The 23,688-nt window shown below is 47.4% G+C and overlaps 1 non-coding gene across 1 annotated transcript; it reads left to right on the top strand.

Annotated features, from left to right (window-relative positions):
- Nucleotides 1-1,404: 1,404 nt before the first annotated feature.
- Nucleotides 1,405-1,477, top strand: TRNAT-CGU (transfer RNA threonine (anticodon CGU)). The gene has a single exon. It is a non-coding gene; the product is annotated as a tRNA-Thr (tRNA).
- The last annotated feature ends 22,211 nt before the right edge of the window (nucleotides 1,478-23,688 follow it).

Below are 23,688 nucleotides of genomic sequence, written 5' to 3'. Positions count from 1 at the left end.
GGTATTTTCATTATATGCCCAGAATTCCACTCCGACATACAAAATCACACAAAATAAAAACTCAACATACAAAAACATGCAAATCAAAACACAACACCTAACGCGGATATTGTGGTGACTTGAAAAAGGTCTTTCATTTCATGCCAAGAATTCAGCTCCGACACTGTCCTAGGAAAAAAATTAGTGTTTGTAAATATCTGTCCTAGCAAAATCAGGAATTGAATCATGGTTGTGATTGTGACGTGTACGCCTTGTAGACAGAGGTGTTACGTATAATGCGGGGTCGAAGGATAATTCACGTTTAATGAGTGATTGTAGAAAATGGAGGCGGAGAATCTGCCTACGTGTTTCGAGGAGGGAGATGTAATTTTCTGTCATCAGCTGTGTGGGGGAATCGGTGTGCTTGAACTTAGAGAAAATGAAGCGAACGGCTTTTCTCTAGTCTTTTTCTATTATTTTATTTTTGTGTTTAATGTAGGGATTCTATGTAATGCAAGCATACTCTAACTACGGTCTAACTACGACCTTCGAATTCGAAGGTCGTAGGTTCGATTCCTGCTCACAGTTGGTAATTTTTTCATCCACTTTTCTTTCTTCTTATTTACATTCCATTGGTTTTAATAACTTCCCCTGTACATTCCTTGGCATTACTGTCTGTTATATCTCATTAATATTGTGTTAAAACACGGAAAAACGAGCCCTTAGGTATACACTTCTGTCCCTTATTTCATTGAACGAGGGTCTCGTACTGGCAGACTTGGTGTGTTTAGGTTGTATAAGAGGGACAATTAATCAGCTGCCCGCTCATAATAAGTTCTCGTGCTACGTGACGCCAAACATGCGCATAAGAGTGTTTTCACACTCGTTGTTTGGCTTATAGATGGCGCTGACTGTCGCTCCTACTTCTAAATTCACAGATAAACCCAAAAAAGTGGATGGAGGGAGGGCCGCTGTGATAGCTCAGTGGTTAGAGCATCGAACGCGTAATTCGAAGGTCGTAGGTTCGATTCCTGCTCACAATTGGTAATTTTTTCATCCACTTTTCTTTCTTCTTATTTACATTCAATTGGTTTTAATAACTTCCCCTGTACATTCCTTGGCATTACTGTCTGTTATATCTCATTAATATTGTGTTAAAACACGGAAAAACGAGCCCTTAGGTATACACTTCTGTCCCTTATTTCATTGAGCGAGGGTCTCGTACTGGCAGACTTGGTGTGTTTAGGTTGTATAAGAGGGACAATTAATCAGCTGCCCGCTCATAATAATTTCACGTGCTACGTGACGCCAAACATGCGCATAAGAGTGTTTTCACTCTCGTTGTTTGGCTTATAGATGGCGCTGACTGTCGCTCCTACTTCTAAATTCACAGATAAACCCAAAAAAGTGGATGGAGGGAGGGCCGCTGTGATAGCTCAGTGGTTAGAGCATCGAACGCGTAATTCGAAGGTCGTAGGTTCGATTCCTGCTCACAGTTGGTAATTTCATCCACTTTTCTTTCTTCTTATTTACATTCCATTGGTTTTAATAACTTCCCCTGTACATTCCTTGGCATTACTGTCTGTTATATCTCATTAATATTGTGTTAAAACACGGAAAAACGAGCCCTTAGGTATACACTTCTGTCCCTTATATATATATATATATATATATATATATATATATATATATATATATATATGCATTGTTAGAGAGAAATAAGACAACGCCTGTTAAGTAGGCCGGCTATGCATATTCTGCCTCGTCTTCCATGGCTTCATCATTACACTCGGCCATGACTGTGAGCGGGCAGAGCGGCCGAAATTATCTCTGGAGGGTGGCATTGGGAATTTCATTGAGGTCGGTCAAGAACATGCTGTGACTTGCTTTGCTGAAATAGCAGGGACTCTGGAAGACGGCACTGACTTTTTTGATCTCGTCGTAGCAGGTCTCACCTGCGCCACAAATAAGTGTGATCACTTGCAAAATGTACGGCTAGCAGGTGGTAGTAACTGATGCGGAGTGGTGACATCAATTGCAGGTCAGTGTGACGGATTACCGAACACCCACACGAAGCGGTGTCGTTTGTGCTGTTTTGGGCACGTTAAGGTGCAACTGGAAGTGACCTCTGCAAGTGACCTCTGCAACATGGCTGAGCAGAGTTCATGTGCTGATTGGTCAGGCAAATCTTCCTTTGTTTCTGCTGTGTCACTTGACCTCAAGTGAACCTGGACCGAAGTTTTGTCAGCTGCAACCGTGACCTGCAGTGACACGTCTTTCATGATATGCCTATGAGCATGATGTACCCTTGAGGTTCTTTTGCGTAGACGACAACTGGCAAAATGCGAGTGGCTGCACACTTTCCCAATGACTGCGCCTGAGGCTGGGCATATGTAGCTCCTGACAATAGACCGAACCAGGAGTGCCCAGCCGCGGTGGTCTAGTGGCTAAGGTATTTGGCTGCTGACGCGCAGGTCGCGGGATCAAATCCAGGCTGTGGCGGCTGCATTTCTGATGGAAGCGGAAATGTTGTAGGCCCGTGTGCTCAGATTTGCGTTCACGTTAAAGAGCCCCAGGTGGTCTGAATTTGCGGAGCCCTCCACTACGGCGTCTTTCATAATCAAATGGTGGTTTTGGAACATTAAACCCCACATATAAATCAATCCATCAATCAATTAACCAAAAGTGGTGACTTTTGCTTCGTCCGACGTCTGGAAGGACAATGTGCCGTATTCGAGGGAAGCCGCGCGTCCAGGTCAGCACGGAAAGATGAGCTTGGCGCATGTGACTGTGGAGGAAACGAAGCCTCGGCTTCTTATGTTCTTTGTCCTGTGTCGGACACCCGCGTAGTGTCAGAGCACTGCTGGAGTCCATTGTTAGTATGATGGCTTGATGAGATGGTTTTCGTTGATAAGCTCCTCTGAGTAGTAACAGCCTCGTGGTGGTGCTTTTCTGGAGTGCCATTCTCGGTAGCGGCGATGTTGGAATGAACGGTGCCAGTGAAGTCAGAGTCAGTTCGTTCACGTGAACTTAGTGCTACAGTCTGCCCAAGACTGCTGCCTCACACCTTCATACTGGTGCCATGCCGCGGCAGCATTCTGGAGGCGATCTATGGCCATGGCCCACTTCTGCTTTTTAGTTAATGCATTGCGAGTTCCCACAGTGTCGATGGTGACGGCCCAGTTGTTGGCGTCTTCCTGGAAGCTGCGAAAGTATGGGTGTTTGAAGGCAGCCAGTGATTGTGGTACGGCCAACGACACTGAGCCAGCCCAGTTGATGGGAGAGCTCTGTGAAAATAAGCCGGAGATTCGGTAGCTCTTTGGTAAGGTCTGTTCATGGGCTCGAGAGGTGGCTGTGGCCAACGCGGCATCGATCACGTGTAGCCCTGGCAAGGCCTCAAGAAACAGCGCAGAGCTCGAGGTTGTCCAGGCGTCTACCGTGAGGTGAAGTCGTGCATAGGTACTATGCAGGTTCGGCTCCCTATCTTATGGCCCGCAAGCGGAGCCAGCGTCAATGTTGGAGAAGGAAAGTGTGAGAATGAGGCTTAATGCGTTAGGAGTGTTGTCTGGGGGAGCTTGAACAGCCCCCCTCTGCAGCTCTGGCGCCAATGTAGTCTGGAGTGAAAGGTTGTCAGCACGGGAAGTGCAGGCGCTGCTGTCTGGCAACAGAAGGCCATTTGGTGTCTTGGGCGGCGGCGATATACGTCAAGGAAGTATCAGCGACATGCGTTGAAAGCTGACTGTTTGAATTAGCCTCGCGGCCGAGATCCGCGTCACGGGAGCAAACATGACGTTCTCTACACAAGGAAGCGCATACGCCTGGAGCCTGTACGCCTTCTCAAAGGCAGGTGGTAGCGATGCTCCTGTCAGGTGGCGTCCTGGAACCACTGAAGAGGCATTGATGCCGTCCACGAATGGTTCGATGGATAGATACTGCAGCGGGCGGGACGTGGCGTCCATAACAGAGGAAGCGTGGGCGGCGTCCGGGTTGAAGAGACCCGAGCTGCTGGCGACCCCGAGGACACGTACAGATGGCTTCAACCGCAAGGTTTAGTTTGCGGACTGCGTCATTGTCAGGAAGAAATGAAACGCAACGCCTGTTCTGTAGGCGCGCTATTCTTATTTTGCTCCGTCTGTCTCGTGTTCTCGCGCTGAGCGAGCGCGAGTGCCAAAAGCTCCGTTGGCACTCTTTATCAGTACAATATATATATATATATATATTGTCATAACGAAGAAAGACGCTGGGGCTCCGGCGCGCGGGTAGCTAGAGCAAGGTAGAAGATAAGGGGAAAACAGAATAAAAACTACTGGCCCAGCGTACGGGTGTTGTCTCTTGTTCTTATCTTACAATGGCGCAGCTCGGCTATTGAACCTTGCCGCTCAAGCCGTCTGTTCGTAGCCTCGTGAGTCGTCGGCAGCGCAGGCTTCTCCATCCACGAACGCGGTTCACGCTTCCTTGGCGATGGAGTCATCAACGCGGCCACTGTTTTAGCAACCCAGCCACCATCAGTGGACGGCGTCCATGCTGCTTCTGCAGTACCAGGGCCTTACCCGATAGACACCATGCTACCACTTCGCGGCCGTAATACGCACGAGCTTGTGTCATTGGGAATGTTGTTCAAGTTTCCCACGGCCTGCATTCCGTTGCCGGTACCCTTAACACATACAAGCCGCCAAGAAACGCTGCTCATGCTTCCTTGGACAATTGTGGTACCGCCGTGAGTACTATTAGCATCGCATATTCCGCGGACGTGAACCAGCACTGTTCCAGTGCCTCGACAGAGAGCACCTGCACCCTATGATCACGCGACTCCTCGTCACAGCCAAATCCGTGATAGCGAGGAACACCACCGTCTTACCCGACATTCTTCCGGCACTGAGCACAGCCGACACTAAGCTTGACATATCCTCCTCATACGACCTACAGGCGTGCACACACGAGTAATGCTGAGAGCTCCGCAATAGCTTCTGGTAACTCGAGGACCAGCTGGGCAGCTTCGCGTTGGCGCTCTCGGCACTTTCACCTGCTTTCTTATTATCGCAAGGTGTCACCAAAATAGCGAAGTTCAACGGCTTCAAGAACGACGCTGACGACTGTGTGGTGATCCCCAACGCTACAGCAGTTCGCGAGGGCTGGATGGAGCCTCAGAAATGGTCCGTGGCTGTAGACCGCCTTTGAAATGGTGCCGCGGCGTGGCATCGGTATCAAGGCGTGCGGTAGCAGTGTCGGACGGATTTGTGGTGTCTTGAGCACGTCCGAGGCTTTCACAGAGGATGTAGCTCGGTATTTAAACCACCTCGAGGTTGCAATGGTTCGTTCCAGTGCATTAATAGAATACATCGACGAGTTTCCTGCTGCTGACCATGACCGGAGTGACCACAGTCGCCCTTTGCAAATCGTGGACTCTGCATTGGTATTACACCCGTGAATACCAACACTGGACCTTCCTCAGGGGACGCCACTTTCGTGCTCGTTGTCTGTGGACGTGGAGGCGCTCACCCCTATCGGGCCAGACACCACTAAACCCTACCGGACCATGCGCATGATCGTCAATAACACCAGGTACTCTTAGCCACTTCACAAAGGAGACCTTTCTGAGGATGCGAACAAGATGAGCACTAACCAGACAGCAGACGCCTTAGACATTATTTTAAAAGTCACACAGATGCTCAGTCACACAGATACTGGATCCTCAAGGCATGTCTCCTTCGTGAAAACCGTAGGTACCTAGCCAGGTGGAGATGATTGCCATTGATCAATTGTCGTGGTACAGCTCTCCTGCTGTTCCCTCCCTGGACACCACGTGCGCACATAATACTTCACCAGAACCCACCGGCTCAACTATGTCCGAGAGTTGTGTTGCAAGATCCCTGCCCGACCATAGGCTGCATCACATCTCACGTCGATAAAATTGCGAACGGGTCGGTGCTTTTCATATTCCCTGATCATATCACCTTGGACGGCTGAAATGTACATGTCTAGATATTTGTCTCGTTGTTCACCTGTAGTCCAAGATTTATCTGAAAATTTATTTTGTTGCGTTCTGCTTCGACCATGAAAATATTCTTTTATACGCAAGGCTCTGGCAAAGTTGTCCAAATCTTGGTAAAGTTTAAACTCATCATTTTTGCTGGATTCGCGGCACAATGTTAGACCTTTTGATAGCAGCTTTATTTGCGCAGGTGTCAAAAATCTGCTGGAAAGGTTAACCACATTGGTGACATCGGTGCTATTTGTGGAGATTGACGAGAGGTTACAATTTGGTTTGTATACATTGTGAGAAGATTGCTGGTGGAGTGTTTTAAAGTCGGCCACGTGCAGTCTCGCTTCAATTTCTTGTTTTTCTTGCCCCGAGTTGTCCATCCCTTGTTTTCTTTGTATTCGGCAAGCTCTTTTGTTTCTGACTGCGTCAAACTTGACTGTTTTAGCCACGCCTGTCCTTCCTCTTCAAGTTACGCTGGCCTACGTGCACTATGTTGCATGACGACCTGAGTTAGCCTAATAGATGCATATTTTAAGATATTGCTTCACTGCCACTGCTAATTTTTGTTGAAGGTATTCATTGCGGGTTGCAGCTGAACAGCGAGACCCTTTGGTGTGAATCCCGATGAAATGTATATTTCCAGGTTTGAAGCATGCATTTCAAAGCTCACGCGCTTATCAACATTCTTTCTTAAGGCCATGAAATCGCGAGACCAACATCTGCTGGAGTAAGCCGTACCTGACAGGTTGTTGAGTTAGTCCCTGCGTGGGAGAGAAGCACTGTCACAGGCAGTCTTTTCGTGGCCCCGAGTCGTGTTGTAGGGGCAGTTGCTCCTTGATCTATGAGGAGCATCCCTCGGCGCTCGTGGTGATGGTCGTCAACTATGGCTCCCACTTGCTTCGCGGATGCTGGGGAACTCACTCCAGAAAGAAAAATGTCTCGGTGCGCACGGTGGGGTCGGAAAAAGTCTAGGTGGGATCGGCAGACCTAATGGTGCATGGTTCAGCCAGGTTTCATTTCATTTCATTTCATTCATTTTCTCTCAATGCACAAGGCGTTACAGAGAGGAGTGGTGGAAAAACAAGTAACAATTTGCACAAACAAATGGAGCATGTTTAAAAAGGGTATGCGTTTATGGTACTTTCGAAGTTGGCCGGGTCAGTGATGGATGCCATGGAAGCGAGAAGGTGATTCCAGTCCGTGCTTGTTTTGGGCACGAATGAATTAAAATGGAGGTTTGTACGGCTGCTTGTAATTCCAACTGTGAAGTGGTGATCGCTGCGGGATGAAATGTAGGATGGCGGCAAAAAAGCGAGTTACTCAGTGAGTGCATGGTATGGTACAACTTGTGGAAGAGGCACAAGCGCGAGATTTTTCGGCGAAATGATAGGCTAGGTAGATTTAAAGTTGACTTCATATGGGTTACGCTTGCTGTACGGGAATAGTTCGACGAAATGAAACGACCGGCGCGATTTTGAATTGCTTCGATGCTACTGATATGGATGTTTACGTGGGGATCCCATACAGATGATGAATATTCTAGCTTTGGTTGTACTAATGTTTTATAGAGCAGAACTTTCAGTTGCATCGGGGCAAGGAAGAAGTTACGGCCAAGTGTGTGGTTAGCATTGTTTTTAATAAGGTCAATGTGAGACTGCCAGGAAAGGTTGTCAGAAATTGTAATGCCAAGGTACTTGTAAGAGCTAACTTTAGTAAGGGGAGAATTATTAAGTACGTAGTTAGTAGAAATATTACATGTTCGACGTGAAACTCTCATTTCCTTGCATTTAGTAACATTAAGGTTCATTAGCCAAGTATCGCACCAAGATTAAACATTGTCTAAGTCACACTGAAGGGCAAGGTGGTCAGAAAAGGTTTTAATTTCGTGGTAAATAACACAATCATCGGCGAAAAGTTTAATGGAAGAAGAGATGTTATGTGGCAAATTGTTAATGTCAATCAGGAAGAGTAGTGGGCCAAGAACGGATCCTTGGGGGACGCCAGAGGTTACGGGTGAGAGGGGGGAGTTGGATTCATTCGCAGTTACAAATTGGGAGCGGTCTATTAGAAAGCATTCAATTCATTTTAATATGTTAGCATCACGATTAAGTTTGCTTAGTTTTAGCAGTAGCAGTTTATGGCATACAGTGTCAAAAGCTTTAGCAAAGTCGAGAAAAATACAGTCAACAAGGGAAGAAGCGTCAATGGCAAGAAAAAGGTCATTAGTAAAGCAGAGAAGTTGGGTCTGACACGAGTACTATTTCCGGAATCCATGGTGGTGATCACTAAGGAAAGAGTTGTTTTCTAAAAAAGTGATTATGTGGGAGTAGATGACGTGTGTCATGAGCTTACACGGTATATTTGTTAACGATATGGGCCTGTAATTGCGGGGGTTATGAACGTCACCTTATTTGTGAAGAGGAACCACCTTTCCCGCTTTCCAGTCGCCCGGGAGGCAATGGCATTCCAAAGACTGTGTGAAAAGCTTACATAAAATGACAGATGAGTAAACAGAGGTATTATGCAAAAAATTTGCACAGATACCGTCTTCAACTGGATCACTGGCTAATTTCATGTTTTCTATCAATTTTTGTATGCCGACACAGTCAAATAAAAGGGGTTCCATGGGAACAAAGTTGTGGGTTGGGGTATCTGGAAAGGAAAGTGGTGTGGGTTTAACAAAGCATGATGAAAACACAGAGCTTAAAATGACACAACACTCTTCTTTTGGTACACGGCTGTTATCATCATGGATTAATTTTATGGCCTTTTTTTCATTTCCCCTAATCATCTGCCAAAATTTCTGTGGGTTAGTTGCAAGCAGGGAGGGAAGCGTTTGTTGATAATAATTTTCTTTTGCAACGGATAATGCGCGAGTGTACTCGTCAGCTTTGTGATGATAAGCGGACCACCTTTTCGCGTTGTTAGTTAGCTTTGCCCTTCGAAAAATTCGTTTCTTTTTATTCAGTAGTCGTTTTAGTGTAAGTGTGAACCAAGACGACTTTGCGTTTTGCCTAATTCTGCGGAATGGAATAAAACGATTGGTAAGTTCTGCTCCCTTCTGCTTAAACAAATTCCAGTTTTGTTGCACGGACCTTTCAAGAAATTGCGAAAGGTAATCGTTTAGGAAAAACTGAAGCTCATTATTAATTGAAACATAGTCGGCTCTTTTGTAGTCCCTAAAAACTTTTGAGCTATCACTTCTTTTAGTTGTTTTAGGCATGTTAAAATGAATAGCTAGATGGTCGCTTACGCCCGGAATAACTGATAGGGATTTAATTAGGTCGGGATGCATGGTCAGCACCAAGTCTAGAACTGAGGAGGTGGACAAGGTAATGCGGGTTGGAGCGTTAACCAGCTGGGTAAGGTTAAAGTCTGAACACACATCAAGAAAAGCAGCACTGTCAGCAGAAGTTGATGAAATTATTGGGAAAGGGGGAGATCACGAAACATTGATGGGGATCTCACCATATTTCACAGACGCAGAGACTTCAGGTGGTTTGCGATAAGGGCAACACCCTCAAAATTTGGAAGTATACCATCAGCCGCCCAAACCCGGCCAGGCGGAAGCCGTTTCAAGGCATGATCGATGTAAAAGAGAGTACCGCCTCGACAACAGTGCAGTCGAAGGAGTTGGATGAAGCAACCCGCTTCTCTATTGAAATGTACGGCGAAGGGCCGGTTTAGGCACGTGCGCCTGCGGTCTGGGGCCCTCGGTAGCACCAATGAGGTGAAGATCTTCGTAATCTCCGGGCGTTGTTCCATGATTGGGCTCACCATGTCCTTGTAAACTTCAAACACTACTGTGGCTGGGTAGGAGGCTATGTCATTGGTACCCACATGCAACACCAAAGTGGTAATTGTCCGTGGAAAGTGGCAATTGTGCGTGGAAGTCCAGCAGTGAGAGTGCTTCCTGCATCAATAGTCCAGACTTAGTCAGGAAGTCGGACGTGTTTGTTCGACGGCGGTTGAAATAGTTGAACAGGTACTTGGATTTAGAGTGACCGATAATGGCTGACGCTGAGGAATCGTGAGTGAATTGCCATGTGAATGGTTTCCTTGCAGCACATGCAGTAGTCATATATATATATATATATATATATATATATATATATATATATATATATATATATATATATATATATATATAGATAGATAGGGGAAAATAGAGTACGACGCACGTTGGTTTTGCACGATATTTTCTGACCATTGTTTCGGCTGGTGGACTTCGACAAAGGCTGCTCCACCAGCCGAAACGTCGGTCAGAATATACCGTGCAAAACCAACGTGCCTCATACTCTATTTTCCCTTATTCTACCGGGGCCAGCGTTACTTCCTTGCTGCAAATATATATATATATATATATATATATATATATATATATATATATATATATATATATATCAGTGGGAGTAATAATTCAATGGGTCAGTTAGTCTTCGTGAAGGTATGAGGTATGGCACAATGGGAGCGTTGTCACAAGGATAAATATATTTATTTCCCAACAGTTTCGGGAGGTGTCCTCCCTTCATCAGGGGATGAGTTATACTGACATGAGCTTCCAAACTTCGTTGCTGCCGCGTCCCTCGCCTTGAAAAATGTTTGCGAGAGTGAGAGGAAACTAAAAAAAGGGGGGGGAAAGACGAAAAAGAAAAATAAAGAAAAGAAAGAAAGTAAAAAAGAGAAAGAACCACTGTCAACACTGAGAACGAAGCCAACTGTCCGTCTACAACCACATACGGCTCATATCACGTGCTGTTCAGTTCTTGTCGTGTGTCAGGCCACCCAAGATTGTCGCCGCGGTGCCGGGAGGGTCCGTGACGGCGTGCATAAAGAAAGGGGTTTCCCCGTAATGGGTCGGTCGGCGGGCGGCGTGCGTAAAGGAAGGAATTCCCATTATTGGGTCAGTCGGCTATTTACCTTTAATCTTCGTCTGTTTCCCTTCAATGGTCATCAAGTGGTAGGCGAAGGTAAGCGCTTTGTATGTGCATGTGGGAAAGAAAAAAGAAAAAAAGGACAGTGTACACGTACGAGTCAGTCAGAAAAAAGCATGGTCTCCAGCTATCAATCTTTGTCACCAATTTTCTCCTGGCTTACTTCTCGGAGGCAGTTGAGTTTTCCGGGTCCTCGTTGATGCCGGCTACTACTGTACGAAATTTGAAAATAAAATATGCCTCACGCTGTTCGCGCTCGCGTCTGTTTGAGAAGCCAGACTGCAAAAGAGTTACGCTGATATTTTCAAAACTGTGATTTGGCAGGCGCAGTTGTCTAGATAAAGGTGGCTTCGGCAGTGAAGTGGCGTGGTACCGGTGATTATTGAACCGCAGCCGAAATGGCGTGTCTGTTTGGCTGATATATTCTTGTCCACAGATGTTGCAATGTAGCATGTATATTACGTTACTGGAGTCACAATTAGGGCTTTCAGTTATGCAGTGTTTGAATTTCCGAGAAGTTCGCTTTGGATTCACGTGTTGTGACCATCTGTGGGCATACCTTGCATCGAGCTTTTCCGCAGGGATGGCACCCTGATTGAAATTTGGGGGTGTTTGTTTTTGCTCTGACAAGAATGTCCTTCAGATTTTTATCCCGGCGGTACACCACGTGAGGTGGCTTCGCGAAAATAGAAGTTAGTCGTTTGCTTTGCCTGATTATGTTGAAATGGCGGGAAAGTATGTGGTTGATTCGTGGCGCTGATGAGGAGTAAGTTAGTACAAGGTTCGTTTAGGAAGTCGTTTTAGATACTCTGTTTGGTCCATTAATTATATCATTCCTGTTCACGTTGCGAGCACGTAGAATGGCATCGTCAATAATGTCTTCCGGATAATTTTGTTTCAATAAGGAGTGCTTTAGGTGTTCCGCGTGTCTGTCAAATTCCCGCATATCGGTGCATATTCTTCGGTACCGGTAGGCCTGAGAATATGGAATACCCGTTTTGGAATGCTTTGGGTGGCTGCTGTTGAAATGTAGGTACATTTGACGGTCTGTAGGCTTTTTGTAAAGGGTTGTTGACAAGCGGTCATTTTCGACCGTGACAGTGACGTCCAAAAAGTTAATGCTAGTTTTGAAAATTTTGTGCGTGAATTTTATTGACGAGTGGCATTTGTTAAAATCCTCTATGAAGCGGAAAAGACTTCCCTCATCATGGTTCCATATCATGAAAATATCGTCTAAGTATCTTCTGTAGTAGAAAGATTTCAAAGTGCGTCCCTCAATGAATGGGATTTCAAGTGAAGCCGTAAAGGTGCTTGTGAAGTTTGGGGACATTTTCGTGCCCATTGCAATGCCACTGACCTTAAGGAAATGCTTGCCGTTGAACTCAAAATGGTTATATTTTAGTACAAGTTCAAGAAGTGTAAACAGTACCTCGCTACTTACACTAGTTGATGAGTCAGATTCTACATATTCAGAAACCATAGCCGCTATTCCGTCATGGTGAGGTATGTTGGTGTACAGTTAGCAGACGTCCATGGTCACCAGAAAACTGCCGCCTGGGATGTCGAGACTTGAATTTTCGCAGATGAAGTGGTTTGTGTCCTTTAGGTAATGGGGAAAATTTGGGGGGATGTTTTTTATTAAGGAATTGATGAATTATGATATATTTTCTGTTGATGTGCTGTTACTGCATACTATCGGACGTCCCGGATTACCTGCCTTGTGTATTTTGGGGAGCCAATAGAATCGACCGGGAACAGAATGGGCCGGTAACATTGCTTTTAACATTTTGCCGGTAATTTTCTCGTCCCGGCGGAGATTGTTTAGGGTTACTTTTATCTCCCTTTCAAATTCGGGAGTCGGGTCCGTTGGAAGTTCTTTGTAGAATTTTGTATCTGATAGTTGTCGTTCCCCTTCCTTTAAGTAGTCCGACGTGTTTAGAATTACTAAGCAGCCTCCTTTATCAGCCGGTTTGATAGTAATTCCCTTGTTTTTTCGTAGTTCATCGAGTGCCCTTCGTTCTCACTTTGATATGTTGTTTCGAAATGGCCGATTTTTTTCATACGCTCTGGTGATATCTTTTTGAACTGCTGATATATACATATCGAGGTGTTTGTCCCTCTCCTCACCTGGACACCAAGATTTGTCACCACCAATCAATCTATTCTCGTCCGTACAGTCCTTGCGATCATGAAAGCATTCACGGAGGCGGAGATTACGCGCAAAGTTATCGATGTCTTGGTACAGTTCAAATTCACTGAATCTACCGGATGATGAACAAAAGGTTAAGCCTCTCGACAAAAGTTGAAGCTGAGCAGGTGTGAGTTTTGTGTTTGACAGATTGAGGAAATTTTTTTCATAAGTTTTCAGCTGCTCTTGGCTATCACGTGGCACGGGAGTGTAAGCGTCATACTCGACACTAAGGATGTTTTGATTAGGATTGTACTGTAGTTTCGAGTTCCCATTTTTCTCCTCAAAGTTAGGTTGTGGTACGGTGGTCCCTGGCGTTCTTGTACGGCCTCATTCCTATTTTCCTGTTGCAGAGCAGTGGAGCTTCTGCAGTCCCGCTTGAATTTTCTATCTTTTACTACTGAAATTTCGCCTCTTTTTTAGTTCATATCTCTCCAGTTCTCTTTACTCATGCTCTCCGAGATTAGATGCCAATTTCTTCGTGGTCTCCGTGACACTGAATTCGGCGGCCTTACGCTCACTATGGTCCGCAATGACCCGAGTCAGTTGCAAGGACGCTTATAGTAATTTTTTTTCCCACTTTCCCCTTTCTGCTTCGCTTACTGTAGACATTGAGGGGTTGCAGGCAAGGCGGAGGCCCTTAGGTGCAATTTCGTGAGATATATATTTGGTCAGTTGTTCCGCGTGTTTTTTGTATTGCACTCGCTTTTCAATGATTTTCCTAATCGATAGAAATGAGTGGGACCATGCGTGTTTAAGACTGCCCGTACCTTTTGTTTCCCCGTGTCATTTGGAAGCCGCTGCCTTGGTCTTCGCCGCATTCGTCCACCTGGTGGTGTAAGGCCTCGATGGTGGGAGTGGCGACGTAGTCACTGCTGGGACCCTGGATGGCTCTTTGTGTCCCTCGGCTCCCTGTTGTTGAGTGGGTTTGGCACTGGAGTTTGCCGTGCAAGCCGTTTCCGCCGATCTCTGACTCACTGGTGGGATTCGCTGGCTCGCTGGCCTCGCTGGTTGTAGTGGCGACATCGTCACGTCCGCTGGTGCCGCCGCTGGTGCCCTCAATGGCTCTGTGTGTCGCTCGGCTCCTTGTTGTTGAGGGGGCTTGGCACTGGAGTTGTCCGTGCAAGCGATTGCCGCCGATCTCCATGCCGCCGACGTCCATCGCAGCTGCACCATAGTGGGCTGTGCTAGCGGTGCGACTCCCTCGAAGCTTGCATGTAAGCCGTCAGCAGCCAGGAAGCGGCGCAGCGGGAGTGTTGAGAAACCATGTTCGACGTAATAGACGCCTGCTCCCAACAACCCGTAGTGGCAGAGACGGCGGGCCTTTCTGCTGAATCGTTGTACCTCCATATTAAATCGATTCATTGATCGCCAGCTCGAGTCCAGCCGTCGGCGATTGGATGCGCGAGGTAGTGGCAGACTAAGATGCAGTGTCTTGATGTTCGGGTGCATCTGCCTCATTCGCTTCAATGCCTCCCTCAACGAATCCAGTGATCTTGAAGAGCTCGTCTTCAGGATGTCCGTGGTGCCCACATGCAGAATCAACGTGTACACCCGGTAAGGTAGGTACTCAAGTAGTGCCGGAATGTCCGAAAACATAGCGCCACCATAGGAGATGAAGCACGGCGTCGATGAGTCGTTCGGGCTGAAGTGCATGTGGACGTACCGCATGATTGAGTCCCCGATGAAGGCACACTTCGTAGGGTAATTTGGATATCTCCGCGACAAACGCTCCGTTGATGATGTACTGGCAGCCATGGTTCAGGTCAGTGGGAGTAATAATTCAATGGGCCAGTTAGTCTTCGTGAAGGTATAGGATATGGCACAACGGGAGCGTTGTCAACAAGGATAAATATATTTATTTCCCAACAGTTTCGGGAGGGGTCCTCCCTTCATCAGGGGATGAGTTATACTAACATGAACTTTCTAACTTCGTCGCTGCCGCGCCCCTCTCGCCTTGAAAGATGTTTGCGAGAGTGAGAGGGAACTAAAAAGGAAAAAAAGGGAAGAAAAAACGAAAAAGAAAGAAGAGAAAGAAAGTAAAAAAGAGGAAGAACCACTGTCAACACTGAGAACGAAAGCAACTGTCCGTGTACGTCCACATACGGTTCTTATCACGTGCTGTTCAGTTCTCGACGTGTGTCGGGCCACCCAAGATTGTCGCCGTGGTGGCGGCAGGGTCTGTGACTGACGGCGTGTGTAAAGAAAGGGTTTCCCCTTTAATGGGTCGGTCGGCGTGCGGCGTGCGTAAAGGAAGGGTTTCCCCTTAATGGGTCGGTCGGCTCTTTACCTTTAATCTTTTTCCGTTTCATTCAATGGTCATCAAGTGGTAGCCTAACGTAAACACTTTGTATTTGCATGTGGAAAAAAAGAAGAAAAACAAAAAAACAAGAAAGGACAGTGTACACGTACGAGTCAGTCAGAAAAAAGCATGGTCTCCAGCTATCAATCTTTGTCACCAATTTTCTCCTGGCTTTCTCCTCGTTGATGCCGGCTACTAATGTTCGAAATTTGAAAATAAAATATCCCTCACGCTGTTCGCGCTCGCGTCTGTTTGAGAAACCGGACTGCAAAAGAGTTACGTTGATATTTTCAAAACTATGGTTTGGCAGGTGCAGTTGTCTAGATAAAGGTAGCTTCGGCAGTGAAGTGGCGTGGTACCGGTGATTATTGAACCGCAGCCGAAATATGGCGTGTCTGTTTGGCCGATATATTTTTGTCCGCAGATGTTCTTGTCCTCATCGCCCGGAAGTGCTGTGCTCAAAGCGCCGGAACGGGATGTACAAGACTGACGTACTGCCGGTTCTCTTCATGTGCCGCGAAATCACCACCTCCTCTTATTCTCCTCTCTTCCCGAGTTCTCGCGTTGCTGGTCGCTGCTCGCGTTGCTCGTCACTGTCACGAGAATTTTCGCGATTATGGGGTTTGGCCTTCAGTGCTTTCATAACATCTGCGCACGGCCGAGAACGACCAATGTGATGCACCCCGTCTCGACCTACTGACACACTAGTTGCTAGTTACCGCACTCAGGTACAGAGTGGTCGAAGCCGACCTTCTCGATGTTGGAAGTCTGAACAAAGAGAGAAACTTCGAAACAAATCGCAGCATGGCCGAGAGCGGCGGCCACAACGAGGCATGTCGGTCGTGAGACGTCCCCCGCTATGCCACTGATAGCCGAAGAGAGGGGAGAACACTCAATCCTTTTTCTATCCGGTTCCCTCTTGGCTACGTGTCTCAATCACTTCCCACATACAGGGATTCTTTCTGGGGCCGAGAAGTAAAAGACGCTATACGACCTGTTCCTGTTTACTGATGTATTTCATTTATTACTAACTGCAAACATCGTATACCACGTACATCAACCACTACACAAAATTTTAACACATAATTTGGACATTCGCGACGTTCGACACAGGGCAGGCACATAAAAAAGGTAACTGCAACAATACAGGGATATGCATATATAAAAGAGACACACGACGACACAAATGACGAGGTTATCAGTGAGTAAAGCCACGCAATGTCTCAACACGCCCCTTCCCTTCCTGCAAAGCTCGTCTAAATAAGGTGCATAAAGTTCGCCTAACGAATCGTCCATGTTGTCGGTCTTTATCGTCTTCGTCATCTCTCTCAGCCATTTCCATCTTAAGTTTCTTTTACAACGTCCCGAAATCACTCGCTATTCTCGTTTGCCATCTCTAACGTTCATTCCTCGTCATAACATCCCTGCCTTAGTCTTCATCTAGTCGACTCTCATCACATCGTCTCCTCGATCGCCGTTCCGTAGTTCCTTTTCGTAGGACACGACTCCGCCCCTCTGTGGCACCTAACCAATCGCCACTGTTGACACGACACTTTCTCTGTCAGTCTGTGTGTATCATCTTCGATGGCCGCTCCCGCGGCCCGCACCAGTACAAAACCCTCTCCCAAACAAAGCCGAGCAAGTAACAATGTACAAACTCAAGCCTCAGAGAGAGAGAGATGGACGACCTGTCCCAAGACACGTGAATTACGGGGGAACAATGGTCCCGATGCTTCCGACAAAGTGCGTCGTCTGTAATGGCCAACGTCCAGAGTTTGCAGTGTTGTGCCGAAATGTTTTAGGCCGAACCAATAGCCCTGGTTTCTGGTACTTGATGAGCCAATGTCCAGAACGAGTCTCAACGTCTCCATGCAGCTCGGTGTCTCCCGTGAAATTCTCCGCAGCCGCCGCTTCTTCGTCATTCACCGCCGCGGGTGGCCATCCGCGCAGAACGCAGTAATGAGCCCTGGAGCCACAGAGGCTGACGGAAAGTCAGGCTGGACCCGGCACAGGCGCTGCAGCAGGGTCGCATTCACCGAACCAACAAAAGGTGCTCTCCTGCTCCCCCAAGCCACAAATCTGAAAGGTACGCGCGGATTATTGCCACCGTACCCTGTCACACTGTCTGTAGACAACAAGGCGCCGCCCGGTCCTCATGTTTGCGCGGGGGGGGGGGCGCGAGGACAGTAGAAATAATCCTTTCAAGTACTCCACTTCGGAATGCCTATTCGTTACCCCGAAGGTTTTTTTCCTTTTTTGTGGGTTTAAGAAACGAGCGTAAACATCTTGAAAGGACCGGGGATCAGTCCGTGTTTGCAGGGACGTCACAGCCGCTTGAGTCTTCGGCACTTCCTCAAGACGCGTCGGGTCGTTCTACACAACGACAGCCCCAGCCAATGTCGCCCACCCGAGTGTTAGGCAGCCAAGCGAAACGGACAAAGACGCACAAGGCACAGCTAACAGTGCCCGTCAGAGATATTGCCGCTTGCGATGATTGTTCAGGGTACGTGCCTTGTGGGCCTTCCAAAAGCACTGCCGCACAGCATTTTTGCGCTTCCCATGCCGATTCGCAGCGTGGTCGAGTGTATGTAGATGTATAGGCGCAATGGCATTGGCCCGCGCTGGGCTAACGAAAGAGGCAGAACATGAAGCAATATAGGAACAGCCGGACTGCAGCAAAAGTGCTGCAAAAATGAGCCCTTCTTTCTCTATTCATTAACGAGGGTCTCGTACTGGCAGACTTCGTACCATTAGGTTGTATACGAGGAACTACTAGTCAGCTGCCAGCTCGTAATAAGTTCACGTGCTACGTGACACCAAACAGGCTCATAAAGAGTGTGGCACACTCGCCTGCATGGCTACAGGTAGCGCTGACTGACAATCGCACGTTTATATTTACACATAAACCCGATAAAGTGTCTGGGTTTATACCGCCGTGGTAGCTCAGTGGTAGAGCATCGAGCGGGTCATTCGAAAGTCGCATCTTCGGTTCCTGCTCACGGCAAGTTATCGTTTTACCCACTTTTCTTTCTTCTCATTTACCTTCCGATTGGCTCTAATAACTCTTCTATACCTTCCTTGTCATTATTGTCTATTAGATCTCAGTTCTCTCTCTCTCTCTCTCTCTCTCTCTCTCTCTATATATATATATATATATATATATATATATATATATATATATATACGTTTGTGTGTGTGTGTGTGTGTGTGTGTGTGTTCGATTTTCGCCTCTGTCTGACGAACCATTGAACGAAGCTCTTGATCGGCCGCCTCAACTCATCGTACGTGAGGACACCAACTTTCCGCCAGCCTCTCTTGCCGTCGTGCCTCTTTGCGGCGACCACCTTAACGACGTTATGGTGCAGTTTACACCTTCCAACTTTTTAATAGGGCGCAGCCGCATTCCCCTGGCTTTTGCTACACTTAACGTCACTGCTTGCCGAAGCAATACTTTCGTCCACCACACCCTTTCCACATTACTTCCGCTACTTTTAGGCGAATGTCTCGGTCATGTAAAGCTTTTTGAATATTCTTGCTTCATTAGAGTGCCAGACGAATTCTGGCGTAGTGACTTGACCGAACTTCACGCCCTTTTTCCGCTGAAATGCTCGGCCAGTTGACATCTTCTCGAGTTCCATCGTGGCACTCTAAGTACTACAGAACGCGCCGAGCTCTTTAGCCTCCTCCAGCACTTCGCGTATTCATTCGACGTATCTCGGCCACCATTGGGTTGCACTTCCGAAGTTCACCATTACAATGACACTGGTTCGCACTTCCCTTTGCGTCAAAGACCGTACCACGTCTCTGCAGTCGAACGTCCTGTCAACAACGACCAGGTCGAAGAGATGCTACGCCGTGGCGTTATCCAACCATCACACATTTCTTGGGTATCTCCTGTCATTCCAGTTGAAAAGAAGGACGGATCCATTTGTTTTGCGTCGACTACCGACGAATAATTAGGGTGACGTGGAAAGACGTCTAACCATTACTGCGCACTAACTGCGCCCTTGACAGCCTTTAAGGAGCCGAATTCTTTTCCTCCTTGGATATACGCTCTAGCTCCAGGCAGGTCGCAATGATTGAAGCCGATCACCAGAATACAGCTTTTATTACATCAGATGATCTGTACGACTTGAATGTAATGCCTTTTGAACTTCGTAATGGCCCTAATACGTTTGAACTCCTCGTAAACAATACACTGCCGGGACTCACATGGTCTGTGTGTCTATGCAATCTCCGTGAAATTGTCGTCTTCTCTTCCGATAATTATACCCATCTGCATCGGCTCCAGCTGGGACGGACATGTTTAACCGACGCTGAACTTCAATTGATTCTCAAAAAGTGTTGCTTCGTATCCAAGCATAGTGTTCTACCCAACCCTGCAAAACTTTGTGCACTGGCCGAGTTCGCGAAACCTGCTACACTCAAAGAACTGCTCACACTCGTCTGACTAAGCTCTTCCGGCATTTCGCTCGAAATTTCACGTCGATCAAGTCATACATCACTGACCAAGCTCCTATGCATTCACGCCCACTTTTCCTCCCGGTCACCTGACTGCGATGTTGTGTTTGCCATGCTCTGTAGTCTGCTCACCTCTCCTCCCATTCTTTGCAATTTTGACCCAACAGCTGCAAAGAAAGTTCACACAGACGCTAGCCGGTTTGGTCTTAGCGCTGCCTCGCCACAGTTAGACGGGCTACTCCGAATATGTCGTCGCTTATACCAGTCGCACGCTCACTAAAGCTGAGGCCAGCTACAGCGCCGCTGAAAAGGAGTGCTTAGCTGTAGTGTAGACGCTTCGCGAGTCCCGCCCTTAGTTTTACGCTCACCCGTACGACCTGGTAACTGATCGCCATGCACTCTGTGAGCACGTCACATTGAAAGAACCTTCTGGCCACCTAGGCCACCGGGCACTGTGAATCCAGGAGTAGGGCATTCGCGTCATTTATCGCAGTGGACGCCAGGACTCTGACGCAGACGTCCGGTCCCGTTCGGCTTTATTTCCCGACTCGGCCTGGTAAAAGGCGGCTTGTATGCTTTGACATCAGTTCAAATAATTAGACGTATGTATAAAAAGTTCCTGATTTTGATAATTGTAAGTTTGAAGCATGTTGTACAGTGTATGTCGAGTGTAGGTCGGCGATTGTATGGCTCTGTGCTCAATGTTGGTCACGACTGTGTAAAACATGAATACTTTTGTGCGTTGTACTTTTGGTTAGAGTTGCTTTTCATTTGCGTTACGATTTATATGGTCTGCAGGGTATATAGTTGCATTTAAAGCTGCCAGATGCATTGTCTGTGTTGGTTTACCGTGTAGTGCTTGTGTGTGAACAATATGGGAAAAGTATTTCAGTACTTCACCCTGTATTGGCCTTTGGCTAACAGTATAAATAAATAGAAAAAACCAATGGCCCCAACTTTATCGCATCTCTCGACTATGACTCCTTTGCCAGTGAACAACACTAGGACCCGTTGATCGCTTCCCATTTTGACTTTCTCTCTGGATCGTAGACCACTGAGGTAGCATGATCTCTCCGACGTCAAGCTGCTCATTTTGCTATTCCTGATCGGCTGCTATACCAACGCAACTACGCCCGTGAAGGTCGTATGTGGTTCTGGACTCTCCCCACAGCTTGCGATCACAAATATGCGCCTTCTTCTACGATGATCCGCATTGTGGCCATGCCAGAGGTTTCAAAACTTACGAACGCATTCGCCATTGCTTTTACTGGCACGGATTGTATAACTTTGTTCGGAAATTTGTTACGTGCTGCTCTGACTGTCAGCCTCGTAACTCATCGCCTTTACAGTCGCCCGCAGCGCTTCAGCCACTTCAGTGCCCTACCAAACCTTTCGATCGGGTCGGAGTTGATATTGTAACGGATATAACAACCTCACAACCGGGACGTCCTATTTACAAGGTTTAATAAGGGCGAACTTGTGCCCAAAGCCAAAAGAACTACACAGTAGCTGGGAGAAAGCAGCGAACGCTCGTCGTCCTCTTCTTCGCTTCTTTTCCGCTGCTCGGTAGCAGCTCGTGCACAGGCTGGGCCGGCTCGTGCCTTCCGGCGGGCTTCATGAGTCGTAGCGATGCCGTCAGCGTTCCTCTTTTAACAACGTCTGCGTTGTACTGCGCCTTAACAATTCCTCGTGGCATTATCCCCCCTCTCAAGCGGCATCGCCCCGATGCTTGCGATGAGGCTTTTTTTTTTTTTTGTGTGTGTACAAGTTTGTAAAAATGAGGTTGCAGTACGTCAAGGTATTGGGGTGGCTAGGTTTGGAATCGGTCGTAGTACGGTTTCATCCGTACAATGTGTACACGCTCCGTGGGATTGCGTCGCCTCGAATGCAGGTGGCCTGCAGGCTTGACTTCGTAGACGAGGTCATTGTGTCGCTGTACGATCTCGTAGGGGCCAAAATACCGGGAAATGAGTTTTTCGGAGAGGCCTCGTCGTCGTACTGGAGTCCATATCCACACTTTGTCGCCAACGTCATATCGCGTGTCAAGTCTTCCTCGGTTGTAGCGGTCGGCATCGATGCGGTGTTGGTGGCGTATTCGGTATCTTGCTAACTGGCGGGCTTCTTCCGCTCTTTGTAGAAAGTCGTCAAGATCGGGGGGGTAGTCATCTTGGTCTATTGGTAACATAGCATCCAGTGTTGTGGTAACAGCACGACCGTAAACTAGTTCAAATGGGGTGATTTTGGTGGTCTCTTGCACAGCCGTATTGTAGGCGAAAGTGACGTATGGTAAAATTTCGTCCCACTTTTTGTGCTCGACATCCACATACATGGATATCATGTCCGCTAAAGTTCTGTTAAGGCGTTCGGTCAGGCCATTGCATTGAGGATGATATGCAGTGGTTTTCCTATGAACAGTGTGAGTCATGTTGAGCAGGCACTTCAAAAGTTGCGCCGTGAAAGCCGTTCCGCGATCGGTGATTACAACCGTTGGAGCGCCATGTCGCAGGACTATTTTGTGTACGAAGAATTGGGCCACTTCTGCTGCCGTTCCTCGTTCCAAAGAGTCTGTTTCGGCGTATCTAGTTAAATAATCAGTGGCCACAACGATCCATTTCTTGCCGAGTAAAGATGTCGGGAAGGGTCCAAGGAGGTCCATTCCAACTTGGCGGAAAGGCGCTTTCGGTGGATCTATAGGTTGTAGAAGGCCCGCTGGTTTAGAACGTGGTGTTTTTCGTCTTTGGCACTCGCGGCATGTTTTGACGTAGTGTTGCACTGAAGCTAGTAGCTTGGGCCAATAATAATGGAGACTGATCCTTGCAAGCGTTCGCGTCACACCCAAATGTCCAGATGTGGGCTCATCGTGACACGCTCGAAGTATTTCTTGTCGCATAGTTGCTGGAACGACAAGCAGGAACTTTTCGCGGTTGGGCTTGAAGTTTCTCTTGTAGAGAACGTTTCCTCGGAGGCAGAACAATGCGAGGCTTCGAGAAAATATACGGGGTACTTGTACGTCAATTCCTTGCAGGTGTTCGATAAGCGGGAGTAATTCTTTGTCTGTACGTTGGAGTTCGGCTATTTGAGTGGTCTCGACAATTCCTACGAACGGAAAGTCGTCTTCTTCTGATAGTGGTGTGTCTGTAGGAGCCCGTGACAAACAGTCGGCATCGGTATGTTTTTTGCCAGATCGGTATACCACGGTTATATCGTATTCTTGCAGTCTGAGGCTCCACCTTGCTAGTCGTCCAGATGGTTCCTTTATGTTCGCCAGCCAGCAAAGCGCATGGTGATCGCTGACTGCCTTGAATGGTCTACCATATAGGTACGGCCGAAATTTACTGATGGCCCAGACGACGGCAAGGCATTCTTTTTCCGTGGCCGAATAGTTTGTCTCTGCTTTTGTTAGAGTCCGACTGGCATAAGCTATCACTTTTTCTTCACCTTTCTGCCACTGTATTAGAACGCATCCAAGGCCGATGTTACTGGCATCTGTGTGTATTTCCGTGTCGGCTGTCTCATCAAAGTGAGAAAGAATCGGGGGGTTTTCTAACCTCTTTCTCAATTCGTTGAAGGCGCTTTGTTGCTCGTTTTGCCACTGGAAAGGCACATCTTCTCTCGTAAGTCTCGTTAAGGGTTCTGCGATCTTTGAAAAATTTCTCACAAATCGTCTATAGTACGCACATAGACCTAGAAATCTCCGTACTGACTTTTTGTCTGTTGGCACCGGAAACCTTGCGACGGCGGCCGTCTTATCAGGATCAGGGCGAACACCTTGGGCGCTGACGACATGCCCAAGAAAACGAAGCTCTTCGAAAGCTAATCGGCACTTCTCTGGCTTGATTGT

This window comes from Rhipicephalus microplus, chromosome 2, assembly GCF_043290135.1.
Source record: "Rhipicephalus microplus isolate Deutch F79 chromosome 2, USDA_Rmic, whole genome shotgun sequence".
Classification (NCBI taxonomy): domain Eukaryota; kingdom Metazoa; phylum Arthropoda; class Arachnida; order Ixodida; family Ixodidae; genus Rhipicephalus; species Rhipicephalus microplus.
This window is presented reverse-complemented; position numbering and strand designations above follow the sequence as displayed.